At 43.6% G+C, this 21012-nt stretch overlaps 1 protein-coding gene across 15 annotated transcripts in view; it reads left to right on the forward strand.

Annotated features, from left to right (window-relative positions):
- PTPRK (protein tyrosine phosphatase receptor type K) overlaps window positions 1–21012 on the forward strand; it is a 1135739-nt gene that overhangs the window by 684791 nt on the left and 429936 nt on the right. The window lies entirely within an intron of this gene.

Raw genomic sequence — 21012 nt, forward strand, 5'->3', positions numbered from 1 at the left:
GGTTGAGAGTTACCAGTTGAGACGCAATGTGTCCGGGTAACTATGCTGTGGTCGACATGTTTCACGCCTATTTTGGTCTGGAAGATCCTCGGCGTTTTTTCAGAAACGGGAGTGAGGGTGGTGTGAAGTGAGTGCACTGACGTATTAGTGTGAGTGGGGTACCATTGGCCCTCTCACAGATCCAAAGGGGAGAGAAAGGTCGCCTCCTACACTATTTGTGCGTGGCGGCTATGACTCGTAAATTAGTAATGCCCCCTTGGTCAATACCTAAAAAGGGAGCTAGACTTGCTCCATGAGCTTTAAGGCGTTGGGTGGCCGCACCTTCTTGGGGGTTATCTCGGGTGTCGGCACAAGAAACCTGCCCTAGCTTGCTGTATATACATCTTGGAACTTAATAAACTTCAACTACTTCTACCTGGCCACGTCTACAGCGTCTACTTGTGACTCCTGAACATGTGGGACCTGCCCACTACATTTATGGCGACGATCTGGAGCTCATCTCATGCACTAAAGGTAGTTTGATGTCAACTAAAGATGTGGAGTACAGCAAGACTACGTGTAGGAAAGAACCTACTACAACTAAATAAAAAGAAACCCGCATCAAGTAATTCAATGAAAGGAAAAGAAACCTGTCAAGCGACACAACTGAAGTATACGAAACCTGTCAAGCATGCCTGACTGCCCCACCAGTGTCCACTACACCGTACAGCCCTGCCCAGGCATGCTGTGTTGTCATCTCTGCGTCTACATCTCCTGGTAATTCATCATCAAAGCTGCCTGCTATAAGCAGAAGATTTGTCTCTACCAGTGCCTACTTGCCACTACAAATGTCTACAGGGCATCCAGAACCAAGGTATTCAGCGACTGACTTTGCTTTTGCCCTAGTGCGAAGTGCAGTGTTTCTAGTGACAGTAAGGCTCATTCGTAACTGTTTTAATCTACAATATGCCACAACCAACGTCAAGGCCGCTACTACGAACGTATATTGCGCCTCTGGAACTAAGGTATTTGTTGACTGGATGGGTTTTTGACCAAGTGCGAAGTTATTTGTCTCTGCGTGCATTGGAGGCTGGATTTTTGACTATTAGTGTGCTCACTCGTACTAGCACTTCACCTGTGTGAGAGTTACTTGTGCCATTGTATAATTTATTTGGCTACCGGCGCTCTGACAGTTGTACGCATGAACTTAATTCAGACCTCAGAGTCTCTGCCACATTTAGAGGAGACCGACGTTGTTATCAAAGTCTTATTCTGAATTGATGGTTATCAATCTTTTATATTATTTTGCAGGGCTGTTAACAATGACAGTTGCGCTTCGCGTTTAAATCCGAGATGGGCTCGCACAACTCACCTTGTTCTTGGTGTCGTGCGGAGCCGGTCGTCAACCTTCCATGGGCATTTCTGTCTTTGTTGCTGCTTATGGACGTTGTGCACTGCATGCGTCTCCTGTGCGTCCCGCCATCTTGGAGTTGGCAGATCCAAGCTATCCTTATCCCATGTCGTTGAAGGATGACAATGCCCACCATTACCCTGCCAACCATTGAGAAAGTAATGCAGTCAACAACACAACAATTGGATTTAATGTCCACCAGATTGCTGACAGGTTCGAGCAAGTAATATTTAAGAGTGAACAATGCCTGCTGAACAGTAAGGGATCTACCAACAATGCCCATTATTTTAATGCCTCCTGAAATAATCTATCCAATTGTAAATTATTTAATTCATGCCTTGGGTTGTCACCTGCTGTTTAGTGCCCTGTGCTTACTAGGTTTGCCCTGTCAAAACTTCACCAAATACATATTCATCCCTATGCTGTTTGTCGAGCAATCTATTCTAGCTTATGCTGAGCCTTCATCATGACAAGGTGAAATAATTAAGTTACCATAACATAATGTATGAAATGCCATGAAAGACTAGTACTGATAACTTGTTTTTGTTAGGCGGTATTCTTCAGCATTGCAAGAATTTCACCATAAACCGTCAGAGGAATAGAGCTGTATTTGCAAATTACAAATGTCTGTTGTGGCTGGAACCCTGGGTGGGCAAATAAGACTATGATCAGAAAAAACAATATTGAAGGTGTTCATATTAATTGGCATCTAGGTTCATGCAATGAATCCATAAGAATGGCAAATCAATGTGCTCGGGACTGAGCTTTGGGAATGCCTTGTAGGACATTAGGCTTAGTAGAGGGTACTCCTTTTAGTCCTTAGAACATGCAGCTGTGATCACAGTGGCGTGCTGTTACAGGGCTTGGCAAGGAGGGAGAATGGTATATCTGAGGGCATGTGCCTCCAGCTTTCCACAACCACCTTTTTTTGCTGGCTTTGTGGGTACGTACCATTAATAACAATGCATACCTGCCAACATTTCAAAGCAGGAAAAACGGAAATTGTGATAAAAAAATTGTCTAACATTGAAACGGATGCAATTATAGGTGGGAGATAGCTCAAATAAAGCCATTTTAGGCTTAGAAAATTAGGAGTTTTCCAGGCTGACTTTGGTCTGTTGTCGTCGTGTATGATTGTGTCAGTTTGTGTAGAAGGCAACTCTGAATACTCATTACATGTTTTTTCGAAGTTAGCTTGCGCCATTGAGAAGTTGAGGGAGGTGATTGGTTTTGAGTGCCACTGTTTAACAGTTAAAGTCAAGAGGCTAGGTTTATTGCCGTTCTACATTAAGGTAATATTAAGCAGCTGCCTGGGACGCCACACAGCGACAAGCATCAAACAGAGCTCCATTGCCAAGAAAAGGTGCATGGGATGATCCATTTTCCTCAGGTAAATACAATAGAAGGGTCTCCCTATGTAAATTAAGGCCCTAGAGGAGGGAGAAGGCACATGAAAAAATGAAGTAGAAACCTCTGAGCTGACCTATGTACTTAGTTAGCTGATCTATTCAGATTCTGCATTGACCAATTCGCATGCCAAAAATCATTTCATGTTATGACATTATTAACATAGACCTACTGTCAGTCTGTTAGAATTTTTATACAAAAAATAATTTTTATTTTTTTACTTTTTCTGTATAGTGTGTTTTATAATTTACACTTGACTTAGAACAGACAAAAACATTTGACTTAGAACACACAAACATTTTTTGATTTTACAATTGTAGTTTAAATGCAGACATATAAAAAAATACATCCTAGACATCCGAAACATAAAAACCATTTACAAAATTGGTCAATGCAGAATCTGAATAGATCAGTTAACTAAGTACATAGGCCAGCTCAGAGGTTTCTACTTCATCTTCATTTTTCCATTTTCCTCAGGTGCCACAGCTATATTTCATTATCCATATGGATAACATACGGGTTTTTAGGTCTCGCCTGGTGTTGCAGCGCATGCGCTGCTCGCCCAGCGAGATCTATTGTGAATGAGGACTTTCAGAAAAGGGCTTTAAGCCCCGCGCCTCATTTCCATTGGCTGGCATTACCGTTTATGCTAAACGGTGGCCTGCCATTGGAAATGAGGGTTTTTGGTTGCCACCCTTTGGCCTCTGATCCGGACTCTGTAGCCTGCTTTGCTGCTGTCGCAAAGCACTTTCCTATCTTTATGGGGCCATTTGTTTCTTTGCGAGGTCGGGGGCAGTGCATGCCTCCATGCTAATTTGAAACACATGGACCCATAAAGCTAAGAGATCGATGCTTGTTTTGACATCTGGGGCCGTATTGTGGACAGCGAGTGCCTCTACAAACACTGGTGATACATTGCACCTCTATGCAGCAATTGTTGTCGTTATTTGCGAAATCATCAGTTTACACAGAGGCTTTTTGTTGTGATCAGCGCAGAAGCGCTTATATTTTTCATCGGCTTTGGTATAATTTCGGTAAGGCACAAAAATGTGGACCAACTGATGAAAAATGTGAACATGAATATCTGGACAAGTCCCACGCGAGAGCGTGTGTACGTTTTGATGATTAGTCACAAAAATGACAAATGCAGTTACACGTGTGCAATAAAGGTGTGCAGTGCAGTCCAACCCCTGATACGTTGCTTTTTTTAATTCAAACCTATGGTCCGATTCAACAGTCTCTTTTTTATTTTTCGTAGTTTTATGTCAAACTCGACCAGAAGGCACTAGAGCCCTTTACATTAGCTCAGTTACATCACCAAAGGACACATTTATCTTTTTTTGTTAGTTTTTTTAGCCACGGGAAGATCACACGATTTGCCCAGAATCACAGGATGTTGATCCAATGCCGAGATTCGAACCTGGTTTTCCTGTTTCAAAGTCGGCATCCCTGGGTAACAACACATCCTCTCCTCCTCTTATGCAAGAGCGCATAATCTACTGTAGAGTAGGCATGCACTCTCTTCAGTTTTCTGGAAAACACTCTTTGCTATAATTACTACCGCTCTCTTCCATTTTTTTCTCCCATGCAATTCAATTTGAGAATGCTTTATTGACATTGTCAATGCTTTTCAAAAACACAAATAAGGACATACTTCGCATCTGACTGTAACAGCCCTTTGATGGCGCTTCAAGTTGGAAGATATTTCGCCTCTTCCACCACCGTTGAGTGATTACCGAGCAGGAGACTGATTTGGGGTTTGTAAACCATCTTTCTGATGTCAGGGACTCAGTGGGCAGTTCCACATAGTAGTACTTTTTTGTTTACTCTCGTTGGAGGCAGTGTATTTTTAAATGAATCTCCTGTTCTATGTGGAACAGTTCACATTGTTAGCAGACAGGGCCTTCCTCTGAACTCTGACCCTGCACTTTGTTAGTTGCTTCTGAGATTTCTCACCTGGGGTGATAGTGTTTGCCCATGGCCCCTGTCTCGTAGTTTGTAGCAATACATTTTGCTCTAATTCTGTAGATGGGCTTTCCACCTGGTTTTACAGCACTGTATGTTTTTTTTTTTTTTTTTTAAATAACATATTTTATTGTTTTTTGGTCAAAATTGTGCTGCATGAGCCATAGTATACAGGTACAAGCCTATATGCAGAATTGGCCTAATTACCCAATTTAGTATTTTGTCAACAAAAGCATGAACAAGCTGCGATGAGACCTTAAAAAGAACCATACTATAGAGAGTTGTCTGTGTCCCTTTTTTCGCGTCCCCAGCTGGTGAACATTATCCTCAGTCTGTTGGCAGTGGATATATTTCGTGTTTTAGCCATAAAAGAATACCTCTGAGTCTAATGAAGCAGAACTTGATGGCGCTGGGGCCAGTACAATGCCTCTATAATCGGCCCAGGGCTTCCATATGCGTGTGTGTTTATTGGGCAGCCCCTAGCTCGAAACACTGGCTCCTCCAACCCACATACAGAAATCCATCCCCCTCTTTCAAACGCCCAGCAGAGGTGGGGATTCAGCCTTCCAAGCGCAGGCTATATATCGCGTTTGGCAAGGGTAAGGCCAATAAAAAGCAAGTGGCGTTTTTAAAACATAAATAAAAGGCATTGTCATTTACAATGCCAATAGCTTAAACTTGGGTAAATGCGAGACCTATTGCATTGCAAATGCTTGTTATTCTTTACAGTGAAGCAGAATCTCTGCATTTATTTTAAAACTGTTTTATGACACACACTTGAAAGAGGTTAACTATTGTAGAAGCTCTTGGCCTCCTATAGATGAACGCATCCAATATTGTCAGGTAATTATGGACTTAAACATTTTTCTATTGTTGTTTTGCTACCTGCTCTTGTTGCATTGCTGTGGTTAACATTGTGAACTCTGGTCGCTGGGGAGGGGGATTAATTGCCTGCCTGTTGCTGAAGTCTTGAACTCTTAATAACGAGACACTGGGATATTAAATTCAGATTTGCAGTGTATCTACAGTCTCACCATAAAATGTGTTCGGTGCCCACCTCTCCTCGTGTGTAGTGGTTGGGCGCACCAAGGCCCTCTGCTTCTGCCTACATTTTGTATTTGTTTCATCGCCGTTAAAAGGGTAGGAAAAAGGCACATTCATTAGAACTATTTGCCAGTTTGTTTTCTCCATCTAATTTTCAGTTCAAAGAAGGCAGATATTTAGTGGAAATATGGTGTATTAGAATTGCTTTTATTCTTTATTTTACAGAGTGATTTATTTAAATTGATATTAATTATTCGAATAAGGCAAAGAGAAAGTCTTTGGTTTATACTGAGGATTGACTTATAAGGTAAATGACATTCAGATGCTGAATGTCACAGAAAGATGTATTCTCGCTTAAATGTTCTCATTTAAGAGGCATATCTTTATGCATCGAGGCCTCACATGCAATCCACTCCGTAGAAACAAGCATACGGAATTAATTAGTGGATGCTAATTTGGACGTTAGCTGATCATGATAAAACCCTAACAGGACTCCAAAACACACACAATAGGACTTCATTAGGCACTCCCAGAAAGTGCCCCCCCCCTATTCTCTTCCCTGTGTGCTACTTCCTCCCCACGGCATTTCATAAATGTCCATCCCGAACGCTCCCTTTTGACCGCCCCCTCCAACACTTACTCTGACCCTCGTGTGCTTCGTTCAGGTCCTAGGCGCCCACTCCACTTTACGATTGTTTCCAAAGTGCTGCGAGCTGGAGTGGAGACCAGAGTGTGCTAATCAAAGGGTGGAGTGGTGTGCACCGCAGAGCGCGATGATCATTCTGGCTCCTTCCACTTCACAGGTGTACCAAATTTTAGGCTGAAAAATACAAATAACCTGCTAGCAACTGTGGTGAAGTGAGAAACAATAGGTTTTAAGTATCAGTCTTGGGTGTTTACGCCAGGAGACCTGGCTTTTTTTGGATGACGAAAAGAGAATGGCGTTCAGGGTCCGTAGAACAGCACCAGGCTCGACATGGACGTGTCTAGATACTCTGCCGGGTGCAGAATCCGACAGGCAAAAAACATCCACTTCTTTTCATCTTTTCAAAATGGAGCACAATTCTCTTTTAAATACTTTGTTGCGCACTAAAGCCATGTGAACTCTGTAGTTTTTTTCACGCTATACGCTCCACAGGGTGATGATTTGTTCCATTTTGACCAAGTTTTATTAAGTTATCTGGCACAGTTCTCAAAGTGCATCTTAGGCAGTGCGTAATTGAGACGGTGATTGCCGCTGGAGGCCACGTACACTTATTTTTGGGGACCAGCACGTATTTTCCTGCATCTTACATTTACCAAGACCAGAGAGGGAAAACATACAAAGCGGAAAGAGGGAGGAAGCGAAATACGGAAAAACGGCATAGAGGGAGACAGCAGGCGTCTGTAAGAGTGAGACAAAGAGCCGGAGAGTGTCTGAAAGTGGATTAAAGAGGCATGAGGTAGATTCAGGACTGTGCAGCCTTGGTATTCGAAGTGCCGACATTTAATTAAATGGCATGCAGGTCTGGGCACGGGCACTCATTCTGTTAGAAATTAAGCACTGGGTGTAGGTATGGCGTAGCTAAGCACTTTTGTGTGTGGTGTATTTATTGAATACTCCAAAAAATTACACTTTTTTTTTTTTTTTACAGAACACAGATTGCTTCCTTTTTTGATCACATGGAGTTTAAGCCCAATATCTAAAATGATACCAAGGTATGAAGATGGAATTGAATTCAAAGGTGGTGAGGAACTATCTCCAAGATTGAAAAAGGCAATTAGATGAGAGAGGGAACAGCAGGAATGCAGATTTGTTTGCGGATCGGACATCAGATGATGCAAAGTCGTTCATAAGTCCTTTCTTTTCAGATGGTCCTGGATCGTTATTTAACGCTTCTTGAGGAGTCTTTTATTTATAGTGGAGTATTGTCTGCCTATAGGCGGTTTGAAATGCCCTAAAGTTCCCCAGTGAAGGCAAGTTAATAATTGAAGGGTGTGAGCGCAAAGATGGAGCCTCAGGGTACGCTTTGTAGGAGGGGGGTTCTCGGTGTGTGAGAGGGAGTCTTCCTTTTTAGGTCTCGCCTACACAGCGCGCATATGGTGCATAGGAAAGAGACCTTTATTAATGGGCACAGCTTTGCGGGCAAAAACGTGCACGCGTTGCATTACTTTGAATGGCAACGCGTGAACGTTTGGCGATTTCCATGCGGGAGCGAGCAGCGCCATGTGTTAGCAAATTTTGCGCTCGATCGCTCCCACAAGGGAGACACTGCTAGGCCGCACTCCCCACCCACCCCCTACTTGCGCGAGCGCTTGTTGAACATGGTATGTTTTTTTAAGGAATAACAACCAAATCATACAAATTTAAACAAAATAAACGGTTTATTATGCAAATTGCAAACGGTGCAATACAATAGGCTGGACAATTAAATATCTCCAAAGGTATCATTCTAAGCAAGTTGTTTACAATTAGAAATAGTTTATAACAGAATAAACCATGCCACCCTTACTTCGAAGTTATTCTGCCGTTTGCAGGGAACATTGCTACATGGTTCTGGCTACAAGCAGTTTTCTCGAGACACACTAGTGACACATTTAATTTATAACGGTATTAATATGAGTTTGTTGCTTCTAAGACCATCGTAGCAGCGAAAACAAATGTGACGAATAATTGGTTAGGAGACGTATGGAACGCTCGCGCGCACTCCTCGCTGGAGGAAGAGCATTGTCAGAACTCGAGCTTTCAAGATTGAAATAAATCGGCTCAAACTGAAATATACCTGAAAAGTAGACTATAAACCAGAAATGCTCTTTCTCTTTGCAACCTAACGCTCACACAGCGCGTCGGTGCCTCCCCGAAGTGCCAATTAACGTATACATTATAAATTGTTACCTCAGCGTGTCCAGTAATCTCTCACACGAAGGTCTGTTGCCACTTGACTTTGAAGTGATTCTATTCGGTGTTTACTTAACTCCAAGAGAGCCTAGGGAGGAGACTCCGTGCAAATGAATATGTGTTGAATAACTACTACTGGCTGAACTACAACCCAAAAGACACACAATTGATGGACGGAATGCAGAACAAATCAAAACATTCACCTCCAGTCAAGCGATCTGGGTTAAATCCATCATTCTTTTGCTCACCATGCCACCCCAGTTTAGACATGGCCATATGCAAATCAGTCTTGACCCTGTACCTCATGGGAACAGTCCAGCCTGAACTGCCAAGCCAGGTCCTCCCTGGACCGTAAACACGCATCCTAGGACCGGTTTCGGGGTTTCACCCCTCTTCAGCCAGGATAGCTTGATTCCAGTGGCACAGTGAGCCCAGGACCCACGTCTGGGCATACCTGGCGCACTTAGGGCGAGAAAGCAAAAGACACACAATTGATGGACGGAATGCAGAACAAATCAAAACATTCACCCCCAGACGTGGGTCCCGTGCTCTCCATGCCACTGGAATCAAGCTATCCTGGCTGAAGAGGGGTGAAACCCCGAAACCGGTCCTAGGATGCTTGTTTCCAGTCCAGGGAGGACCTGGCCTGGCAGTTCGGGCTGGACTATTCCCATTGGGCACAGGGTCAAGACTGATTTGCATATGGCTGAGTCCAAACTAGAATGGCATGGTAAGCAAAAAAACGTTGGATTTAGGCCCCGATCTCTGTACTGGGGTGAATGTATGACATTGTTCTGCCTTCTGTCCATCAACTGTTGTTTTTGAACTACAACCCAGCCAAAGTTTCTGAAACATTCCGGTTTCACTTTCTCTTCAGCGGTTAACGAAGGCAATGAAGGTATGACGGTGTTCCGAGGTCAAAACCGAAAGGGACTTCAGTTAACAAGCATTGGCATAGCCAATAGGTCTCGCCTTTGGGACCTTATAAGTATTTAATTATGCAGCACAATATCCTTGGTGCAACATCGACTGTTGCATGGCCAAACACTTATAATGTCCCAAAGGCGAGACCTATCGGCTATGCCAATGCTTGTTTACCTTTTCACTGCTGTTTGCCAGATAGGATAGAAAGAAACTGAAGCCATTCTCCAACATCCATTAGTTGGCCAAGAGTATTTTTCATCCCCAACTGTCTATCCACCATGATCCTCTTCAAGCTTTTTGTAACAATCGTTCTGCTATTATAATGAAAAAGAAATATTCTATTTGTAATTCATTAGTGTCATCTACTTGATCCCGAGACAGATTCCTTGGAGCAGCCCCATATTTTGCTGGGCAATATGTCGTCCCGGATTACTTTTGAATTAAATATTATATTTCTTGACTTTATTGGGGATTGTTTGGCCACTATTTTATCTGGAACTCACCCTTGATAATATTCTACTTAGGATTCTAAGACTGGGTGCATCTTATTTGGGCAGAGCACTATTTGCAATCTGAAACAAATTCCTAGCTCTTTCTTTGGTTCCTTGGAAGAAACCCTAAGTATTGTCACTACTTAAGAAACCAACGTCACCACCTGCAGGTTTGAACAATTTGTGTCTCTTTTGATGACCAAGTGCAGCTTGACAATGCCTCCCATGATTGTGTGCTTGCTGTGGTTGACTGGATGAAGAAGAGCTGCCTGAAAGTGAATACTGACAAAACTGAGATAATCCTCTTCTTAGTCAAAAACAGACCACAAAATCTTCAGGCCAGTATACTTTGCCTGTTGAACATGGCCCACCTCCCATGCCTGCTTTGTTGGTCAGAAATCTGAGAGTGTTTGCCGATCCTGATCTTTCCTTGGCTCTGCAGATTAATAAGCTATCTCTTCCTTCACTTAGTGATCCAGATGTGATCTTACATTTTCAGGTTAACTGCAATGCATTGCATCTTGGCTCACTACTTTATTTACTTCCAAATGAATTCAGAATTTTTTAGCCCCGCCTACTGTCTCTGCATCATCATGTTTGAAAATGTTCCATTATACCTCACTTGTGTGGGTGCCCAAAGCAAAGCCAGCCTAAAAATGTATTAACAAAACTGCACTTAAGAAAACACTTAGGTGTCCCCTCAATCTCGGCAGGTTTTTGGCTTTTCCCTTTCTCAGGCACTTAGCCCACCCATGCAAGTGAGGTATTATTGTTATCAGGAGAGCAAGGGCAACCCTGTGTGTTAGGAAATGTGTGCAAGTGCAGTTATCCACGCAGAAATATAAGGAAAATGTGATTTCGTTTTTTTAGCTAAATTTGAGGTTTTCAGGGGATTCTGAGTAAGAAAACGTTGGGGGATCCCACTCAAGCCACACCTTCCTGGTCTCCCCCGGGTGTCTAGTTTTCAGAAATTTTGGGTTTTGGTAGGTTTCTGTAGGTGGTCGTCAAGCCCAGGCAGGACCAAAAACTCAGGTGCCCCCCTATCTATCACAATACACTCTGCAGGTTTTTGGCCCTTCCCTGTCGCAGGCACTTGGCCCGCCCACACAAGTGAGGTATTGTTTTTATTGGGAGACCAAGGGTGGTAGGACATGTGTGCCCGGGCAGTGATCCCACAAAGAAATGTTAGGAAAATGATTTTTTGTAAAAACTATTTTGGGTAGCCCCCCCCCCCCCCCCACATGTATTAAAAAGAAAATCCCTGATGCTTAGTGGGCTTTCTGCCCCTCACCCGCTGGGGGGGGGGGGGATCAAGGGCTATTGCCCCTATCTGCCCCCTGGAGGGAGTGGAAGACAGACTGAACATGCCCAAAAAAGTTTGAAGTTTGGAGCGAGCAAACCCCCCTTAGTGTCTAGTGGTAAATCCCTGATTGGGGAATGCCCTCCTACAGCGATGCCTAAGCAGGGATCCACTATGGAAGGATACGATTGGTAAGGGGAGATTCTCCCCTTTCCAATGAGACCTCTCATGTGTTTTGGTACTCTGAGGGCTGAATTGCCCCACAAGCAGTGAAATTGAAATGAGGCAATCGTTTAGTTTCACTTTCAATGCAATGACACTCAGTGCGTCATGAGCACCAATCGTCATTCCATTGAAAAAAAATGCCTTTGGCAGGTGTAGAAAGTCTTCCCCAGCTCCAGAGGCTGAAAAATGTATAGGGAAATTCCTCTGCTGTAAACGGCAGAGGAATTTCCTGGTTGTGTGCAGAGAACGCAACAGTTCTGTCTTCATCGCATGAACATCGTGGATAAGGACGGACCCATTCTGTCCTCAGCACCCAAGGAGTTAAAGGCACTTAATATGAAAGCTCTGTTTAGCTACACAATAATGAAGGATTCCATCTGCAACTGTGCCTTTTTCGGGACACATATATTACTGGATATAAATGATTTAATCATTTGTCCTTGCAGGCACTAGGGTCATGGTTTCAGTGCTGCAGCAGGTGCAGTAGCACAGTGGCCAAAAGGTTTAGGAAACCCTCTGAGCTCTGAATATTGCGATATTTTACTACTAAATAAGCAGTCACAAGTGCAATTACCTTGCAGGGACTAGGGTCAAAGCATTGGATAGACAGGATTTGCCTCGTACTTAATTCTGGAAAAACTGGGATTCTCCTAGTAGAGAAACAACCATCTATTTGGTCTTCGGCCTGATGGCCAGACATACTTGGCCCTGTACTGATTCCAAAGCCGAAAGTGAAGAAATTTGGAATCTGATTTCATGCTGATCTATCGTTTGACTGCCAGATTTCTTATCTAGCAGGAAAGTGATTTGGTATTTTGAAAATCCTGAGTAAAATCTTGGGCTGGCAGGTAATCAGTAGTCTAGGCACGGGTTCTGTCCAGGTTGGACTATTGTAATGTTTTATACCTAGGAGCCTAACAAGGTAGATTGGTAAAACTCCACAGTGCAGAATTCTATAGTATGGTGGCTGCTCAATATCCAGAGGCGGTCATCCAAGGGGCCAGCTCTTGCCAAACTACACTGGTTCCCTGTGAGGAACAGAGTTTTCTTTAAAGCTATGTGTCTCTGCCACAAAATCCTGAACGGGAAAAGGTCCCGATATTTACATCCTCTGGTGAAGTCGTATCGACCAAGCAGAAGCCTTAGGTCTGCTGGAGCCTCGCTTACTGTTATTCTAAGGGTGAAATAAACCCACATGGAAGGGTGTTCTTTAGGCTTCTTGGCTCCCAAATTGTGAACACCATGCCTTTAGATCTGAGACAGAAAGGGTCACAACCAGTCTTTCGGAAGAAACTTCAGACTTGGCTTTTTAGGCAAACCTAGGACCTGCTAAGCGTGCCATGTACGGGTCTGTTCTGGAGATTGCATTCATACCGTGTGGACACTCCGGTTGGAGTAACCAGGTTGCTTTGAACTGGATGGCCTTATGTTTGAATAGGGGCTTAAGGGCAGTTAATGGTCGCTCCACATCAGATCAATGCGCCTGCGATACCTATGATAATGGTTTAAGGAAAAGCCGCATAGATTATATTTTGCTAAAGTTGGAATTCTGGCAATACATGATAGACATGGAAGTGGTATCCCACCCAGAAAGCGACCACAATCCATTGTCGCTTAGACTAAGGTTTCCGGGTATAAATAGATTGAGGAATCCAGATACTCTTAGGACAGGAGATGTCACCTTGACCAATGACCGAAGAAGGCTGAAATGGTCTAGGTTAGTGGGCGACATCACTCTCCTTGAAAGTATTAAAAATTTGGTCACCAATACGGTGAATGAACCCATGCCCATTGTGTTTGAGGGGGTCGGCCTTGATTATTTTATTGAGTCTCACGAATGTTGTTTTGAGCAGCTTAAATCTCTTTTATCCATTCCATGTTCAGAAGGCCCGTTAAAAAAACTTGGTTCCCGTCAGAAGTGGTATAATGGGAAATGCAGGGAGGCCTATAGCCAACTAGTTAAAGCGGTCAAGTCTCGGGTTATGAGCGATGTCAAGCTAGCAAGGGTACATTATAAAAAAAAACAGTGGGATGCTAAAAGAGAGTGGGAAGATAGGCACTGGTCCGACCTTTTGAATGCATCTACATCCAATAACCAGACTAAATTCTGGGAACTTGTAAAATGGGGCAGAGACCCAGATTCGCTAACGCCTACAAATCATGTCTCCCCCGAAACCTGGGTGGATTTTTATGCTGCCCAATTTAGGTCTGAGAACTCGGAATCCTCCACAATGTTAAGTAATGTGTATACATTGTCTGATCAAGGTGGGGTCCTGATCTTCACAGAACATGAAACTGAATTAGCCTTGGGTCTGACTCAGCGGGGGAAAGCACCGGGGATGGACCTAATCCCTGCTGACCTGTTTAAAGCCAACCATGAACTTTGGGTACCGTATATTACCAGGTTAGCCAACGCAATTGCTAAAGGAGCTTGAATCCCCAAGTCATGGAAGGGGGCTGAGATCCTTCCAATTCACAAAAAAGGAGATCGGTCTAATCCGGGCAATTATCGCCCGATTAGCCTTATTGATTCTCTTCAAAAGGTCATTGCACGGATGGTCTTAGGTAGAGTTCAGGGTTGGATGGTTTCTGAGGGCATCTTGTCTCCCATGCAAGCAGGCTTCAGATCTGGTACCAGCACCATCGACCAGGTGTTTAGATTTTGTCTAATTTACTGGAAGGTGGTGCTGTTGGGCGGGGGAAAAATCTTTGCCGCGTTTATCGATCTGAAAGCGGCTTTTGACATGGTGCCGAGGGCTAAACTGTGGCGTGTCTTGAGAGACTTAGGCTTGCCCATGGAACTACTTGATTTAATTGTTAAACTGCATGAGGACAACTTTGCAAGGGTTCGGTGGGGAGGTCAAGGACAAGTGACGAACAGCTTCCCGGTAACACGCGGGGTTCGTCAGGGGTGTGTCTTGGCGCCCACACTCTTCCTGCTATTTATTGACCAGGTAGTAAATTTTTTTAAGGCTTTCCCCACTGATGCTCCTTCCCTGGCCGGGAAGAGGTTCCCCATGCTTATCTTCGCTGATGACACCCTGCTCCTCTCTAAGACCAGAACTGGTTTACAGCGGGCCCTGAACCGCTTTGAGGAGTTCTGTGTCATCAACGATCTGAAGGTAAACGTGGGCAAAACTAAGTTTATGGTTTTTACTAAGAATCTCTCGGTGCAGAGTTCGGTAAGCATGGGTGGGGCTAATTTGGAACAAGTTGAGCATATGACCTACCTAGGGGTGACCCTAGACTTTCGCTTTCGATGGAAGGAGCAGGTGGTCGAACAGCAGCTAAAACTGGCCCGCTTAACTGGCTGTCTTCTTAGGGAACAAAAGAGATCCATCACCAAACGTGTGCACCCAGCGCTAAAAATTTATGACACAAAGATTAATGCTGCTATTTTATATGGTGCGGATCTCTGGGCGTATATGGATCTTTCTAGCCTGTTTAAAGCACAGTGTGAGTTCTTGCGGAGTTTAGTGGGGCTACTGCAATCCACTCCATCTATACCCCTTTGTTTGGACTTAGGATGTAACCCAATAAATGAGATGGCAAGGTTCAGATTGGTAGCCCTTTGGAGGCGGATTTGGACTTCTCCCGACCTTGCCCGATTTGCTAACGAACTTGCTGAAGTTAGGTCCAGTGAGGGCTCCGGGAGAATTCCATGGCTACGCACGGTAAAAACCATTTTGGTTGAAATGGGAATGGAACAGCTGTGGGTGTCTCCAGGAACCAATGTGTTTCCCACCAAACAAGAATTTAAAGCATTGTATTGGGCCTCAGTTCGACAAACCCTAGTGTCTGCTTCTAGCTCTACCAGTCTAACAGGAAGGTTCCTGGCTAATAAGTTGGATCTTTCCCGCGAGAATTACTGGGATATTATTACCAGGCCTCTCGACAAGAAACTCTATCATCAGTTTCGGGTGGGATCTCTGCCTTTGAATTCATTCACTAAAAATTGGGTTTCTGGAGTAACCGAATTTTGTCAATGGTGTCCAGGCCATAAGGAGACTGAGGGTCATCTTTTATTTGCCTGTCCCATGTATCAAGACCCACGTAGAAAATGGATAAAACCTCTGTTCCAACGCCTTACCTGCAGTAGGTCTGCGGAGGCCATCCGGGTATTAAAGACCAATACCTCAGAGTTGTTTGTGGTGAGCACAGCGAAATTTCTTGGCTGGGTTTGGATCATTAGAGCTAAAAAACAGGTAGAAAGGATTCCTCCTCTGAATTGCATTTAAAATATTGTATCTAATGATGGATATTGTATAGTGTATTAAGACTGTTTTATTTACTGTTTTTATACTTTTAAAAATATTTAGACGGGTTGTCTTTGTATTAATGGGATGCTTAACAAGGGCTTTAATGTACTGATTTTATTGTGTGTAAAAAATACTTGTAAACTGGACAGTCTATTGTGATTGTAAAGTATGGTCCAAACTGTATGTGCTGATTTTGCTGTCTTTTATGATTTTATTATCGAAATAAAGACCTTAAAACCTGAAACCTGAGTAACCAGGTGCTTTACAAATCAACTAATAATGATAGTCACATTTACAGTTACCTTGCAGGCACTAGGGTCATGATTTGAATGTTGCAGTGGCACAGGGGCCAAAAGCTCTAGGAAACCCACTGAACACAGATTATTGCTGTATTTTACTACTAAACAAGCAGTCACATGTTCAATTAATTTACAGGCACTAGGATCATGATTTGAATGGTGCAGTGGCACACGAGCCAAAAGGTTTAGGAAACCCACTGAACATCAACTATTGCTATATTTTACTACTAAGCAAGCAGTCAGGAATGCATTTTTGGTTCTATTGCAACAATTTCACCCATAGCTAAAAAAACATTTGCAAAGCCAATACATCTAACATAAGCAAGACCTATTGGCTTTGCCAATGCTTGTTTTAGGACTTGTTTTCTGCTGTCAGGTTTCAAAGTAGGTCACTATGGGTGCCCAGCACTGGTTGATTAATTCTACATAAAATAATAAGTTAGTGCTTTATTCGTGGTTGAGGAAGTGTAGACTATCCCGAATCTTTCCTGTTGGAACTTGGGCCCATTGGTGAGGGCATCATGCAACAGTGAGACAACAGGTCTGAATGGAGCTCACATGACCCCGTAAATGCCTACCCGATAATATGGTGAACCTTGCTCCCACACATCTAGAAGGAGGTGGACAACCTGTTCAGAATTTTAATCCTCAGCAAGCTCTGTCAAAGCGTGTCACAGACGTTTCATAGTTGCACGCGTGTCACGTTTTTTGCATATTGCTGAGAGATTAGCATTCTCTTGTAGCTGAAGGCTTGTATTTAGTTTTGTATGCCACTGAGATGCCTGTAATCTTGAAACTGACCATTGTTCTCAAAAGGCCATAAGGGGGAAACGGCGCTAGGGTTGATGGAGCATTCTTGTATAAATGCATTAACAATTGAAACATGAATATGTATGCTGTGCTTTGCTCTCAAATGAACAGAAATCAAACTACAGTCTCTCTTGAATGAATAAATGGAGAGTCGCACCTCCAGTGATAACAGTGCAGCACGGCTAGTTGGACTCGCATGCTAATGAAAACTTAACTGGATAATATTCACTCCTGGTGGCTTCATTTTTCAAACTTTAGAATGAAAATGGAAAACGGTTCCTCTTTGGGGTAATTACATGACTTGTAGATTTGCAAAAAGACGTGTAAACGTGACAAGTTCCACCCGAAGCTCAGGGGCTGAAAGTGTAATGCATGGCATTTATGCCACGCCGCTGCGTCTAAAATCACATTAGCAAGTGTTCGTTATAGAACCTGCCTGCTAATGCAATTGGCACTTAGATTTTCAACTGTCAAGTAACCAGAAAGGTGCAGTGCATTACAGCATATTTTATTGTATAGTGTCTGTACTGCCCGTGGAATAGGACACTGTAGTCGTAGCTGGAAATTACTGTCTTCTTTATTGTCAGAGGGAGAGCCGGCCTTAACAGTGTGCTCGGCTGCCTTGCATCACTCGCCTACACGTCACATCCTCTCGCCCTGGGCTGCCGCGGACGTGACGTGAGGTAGGAACATTAGAGTGCAACACTACAGGTTGCTGCTACTATACGTTTAAAACGAAGCCAGCAATCGTGACAGGAGTTTTTCAAATTTAATTTGAGGACCTTAAAGCCTCAGTACGAATGTCTGCACCTTTGCGGGAAGCAGCGTTCAAAAGTTTGTTAAAGTTTTCCTGTTGTCAGTAATGAATTTCTTAGATCACGTGATATTTGCATTGAGAGTTGAAACCCCGATTAGTGGTATCTGAATGAGCCGGTCACAAGCAAGAGTCCAGATCTTGCAGGCTGGACTAGGATATTCTTGTTAGTTTCAGGGTCCAGCAGGAACACAAACCTATTCCTCCTGATGGTCTCCCAGCAGAGACAGTATAGCAGGAATTGATTCATTTACATACTTATGTTGAAAGACTGGGTCCACACACCAAGTTTCCTGGAACAGGCGGATATCATGATTCTGTGAAATCACTCCAATTGGGAAATATAATTTTGATTTGAGACCAGGCACATTCCAGGAAGTTATGGAAACCATACCTGTAGCCTGAATAGTCAGAATTGGAGCTGTCTGTGGAAGGGGATTTGGGACCAGCTAATCTGAGTTCGACCAGTGGTCTCCGTTGGAACAATATCAATATGGGGGACACGGGTGGATTATCTATTGTGAAGAGAAGTTTTGGCCTTTCTCCCAGATTTCTTGGAACAGGCTTTGGCTTAAGTCTTAACTTACTTTTAAGCACAGCTCTGTAACCCACATTAGAAGCACAGAGTCTTAACCTGGTTTAACATTTGCATGCTGTGGATCCACACATACTCTCGAACTCTATGCTTCATATGACAATGGTGTTAACAATAATATCATCGATGAGGTCATTTAAGATGTCATGAGTGTAATAGGTGAGGTCTTAAGTAGGGCATGGCGAGGGCACAGTAAACTATAACTGGTGTATTTGTTTTTTTCTGTTTTATATTATTACAAGGCCTAACTGTAATATAGCTTTAACCTTCCTGCTTTCTTCAGTGACGTTTTAGGCAAGTTGCATATTACAATAGCTGATTATGACCTAATTTTAACCTTTGTTGTGTGTGTACCTTGGGGGTGGGGGGGTGTCCCAAATCCCTCGCAACTTATGCATGGAAAAAGCCGGTTCATAGGGGGACATTGTGCAATACTCAAAATGTATTGCAACAACAGAGGCAGATCCATCGATGTGTTGCGGCTTCCTCCGAAGCGTTGGTCACGCAGCCAAAACGTGTCGATGTTGTTGCAATAAGATGGGAGTATCATACAATGTACCCTGAGTGAGAGATGCATGAGCGCTGCCGCTAGGCTCGACTAAAAAAAACAACCCACACACTGATCCATCAGATCAGCCCATTGGGCACTGCCTGATTTCCCTCTAGGCTAGTCAGACCCTGCAATCCTTGACATTCTTGCCAGAACTGTCTATATTTCAGATATATGTAATCCGCATTCAGTGATATTATTTAAGAATAACCCTTCATTGTGATATCGCCTTCAATTCTCTCCTCCCTAATAAGTTCCTCCAGCTGCTCAGTTGTGAATGCAAATAAGAAATAGAGATGAGACATGGGACATTTCTGTCGAATCCTCCTCTGCACTTTACATATTCAAAACTGATTGCTCCGTTTTACACTTTTGCTGTTGGGTGAGAGTATAACAAACTTACACACGTTTTGAAACTTGATTCAGAATTTCTTATCTGAAACCATGAATAGGTACCCTCAATCTAGAGTGTCAAGCATTTTTCCAGATTTATTGCTGCCTCTGTTAGCAGTGCAGCTGCCATTAATGGGTTGTTGAGGACAAGATGCAAGTGTTGCACAATAGGGTCAGGTTGAATCAGATTTGGTGAGACCCGAGCTATTCTAGTGGCTATTACCCTGTCCAAATTCTTGCTGTCAAGATTCAGCCTCAGTAAGTGAACAATAGTGTGCAAATTCTTATTGGTTTCGAAAGCACTCCAACTATTGCCTATCTAGCACTGGTCGGGCAGAGTGCTGGTTTCTTTTATGCTACTAAGTATTGTATTGTAATTGCATTTATATAGCGTGTACTACCCCAGACGAGGCATCAAAGCTCTTTATGCCGGGCAGCACGGTGCTCCGGGACTCAAGGTTGATGGTTAGTTCAGTGTTATTGGTTACTGTTTGTAATTTATTGGGATTCGTTTTGGGTGCTTAAAGCAAACCATTCCATGCAGTCATTTACATTTTTAGGTCGAGCCTAGCGGCAGCGCACATACTCCGCTCGCTCTGCGAGACTGCTGTAGTAGAGTATGGGAGAGAAGCCGCGCCTACTCTCCTCCCATATTTTTCATTGACTTGTGTCATTGTCTTTTGTAAATGCTGCCTTCGGATTCGTTAATAGGCTTGTTAGTCGCTCTTTAATACAGCCTTGTCTTCATTTGTAAACTCTCATGGCTACTGGCCCCTTTACTTCAGTTGTTACACGGAACCTGTTATTTAGTCTGTTAGCACTATTTTCTTTATAAAGTTTCTCTTACTGCAGGCCGGACATGCGCTGCTTCAGCTGAAAGCAGTAGGGCTGCCCAGTAAACGGGCGCCTGCTTTCAATTACTGTAACCCAGCATTATATTGTGTCTGTTTAAACCCCCTAAGTAAAATAGATTTAGAAAGGATTAGCAAATTAAGTCATGTGAATTCCAGGTAGCACATACTCGTGTGCTAATGGGCTGAACCTGACAACAGCACCTCTGTGTTACATGTCATCTGCACTAAGCCACCTGACGGGTGGTTTTAAAAAGCCTGTTTTGTTAACAACAACACCATCACCACCAATACCACCACCACAAATACCACCAATACCACCACCCATACCGGTACCACCAATACCGCCACCAATATCACCACCACCAATACCACCGCCCCCATCACCAATACCAATACCAATATGACCACCTCAGTGCCTCTCGCTCACTAGTAATAGCAGGGGCACTGTACGAGGCCAGAGCTGTAGCCGAGACCATCCATCCCTCCCTCCATGCCTGCCATAAAGCACAGCCCGCCCTGAACCAGGAGGTGAAGCCAGGGCCCTACTTCATCTGAAGTGTTTTTTATTAGGCCAAATAAAGCAATAACATTGCGCAATACCACACTGCACACTCAAATCATGGAGAGGGTAGGAAATAGCCCCCCTTCCTCCTGAGCCGTGACAGTGTAATCACAGGGCGAAAGGTGTTGGAGGGCTTTGCTAGTGTTTATAGCTCGGATCATATGTAACTCTCACCTCACACTTTGTCTGTGTAATTTACAACACTTGCACATCATCTTCACTGCACTATTTATCACTACCTTGAAGACGTTG

This window comes from Triturus cristatus, chromosome 6 (assembly GCF_964204655.1).
Source record: "Triturus cristatus chromosome 6, aTriCri1.1, whole genome shotgun sequence".
Lineage (NCBI taxonomy): Eukaryota > Metazoa > Chordata > Amphibia > Caudata > Salamandridae > Triturus > Triturus cristatus.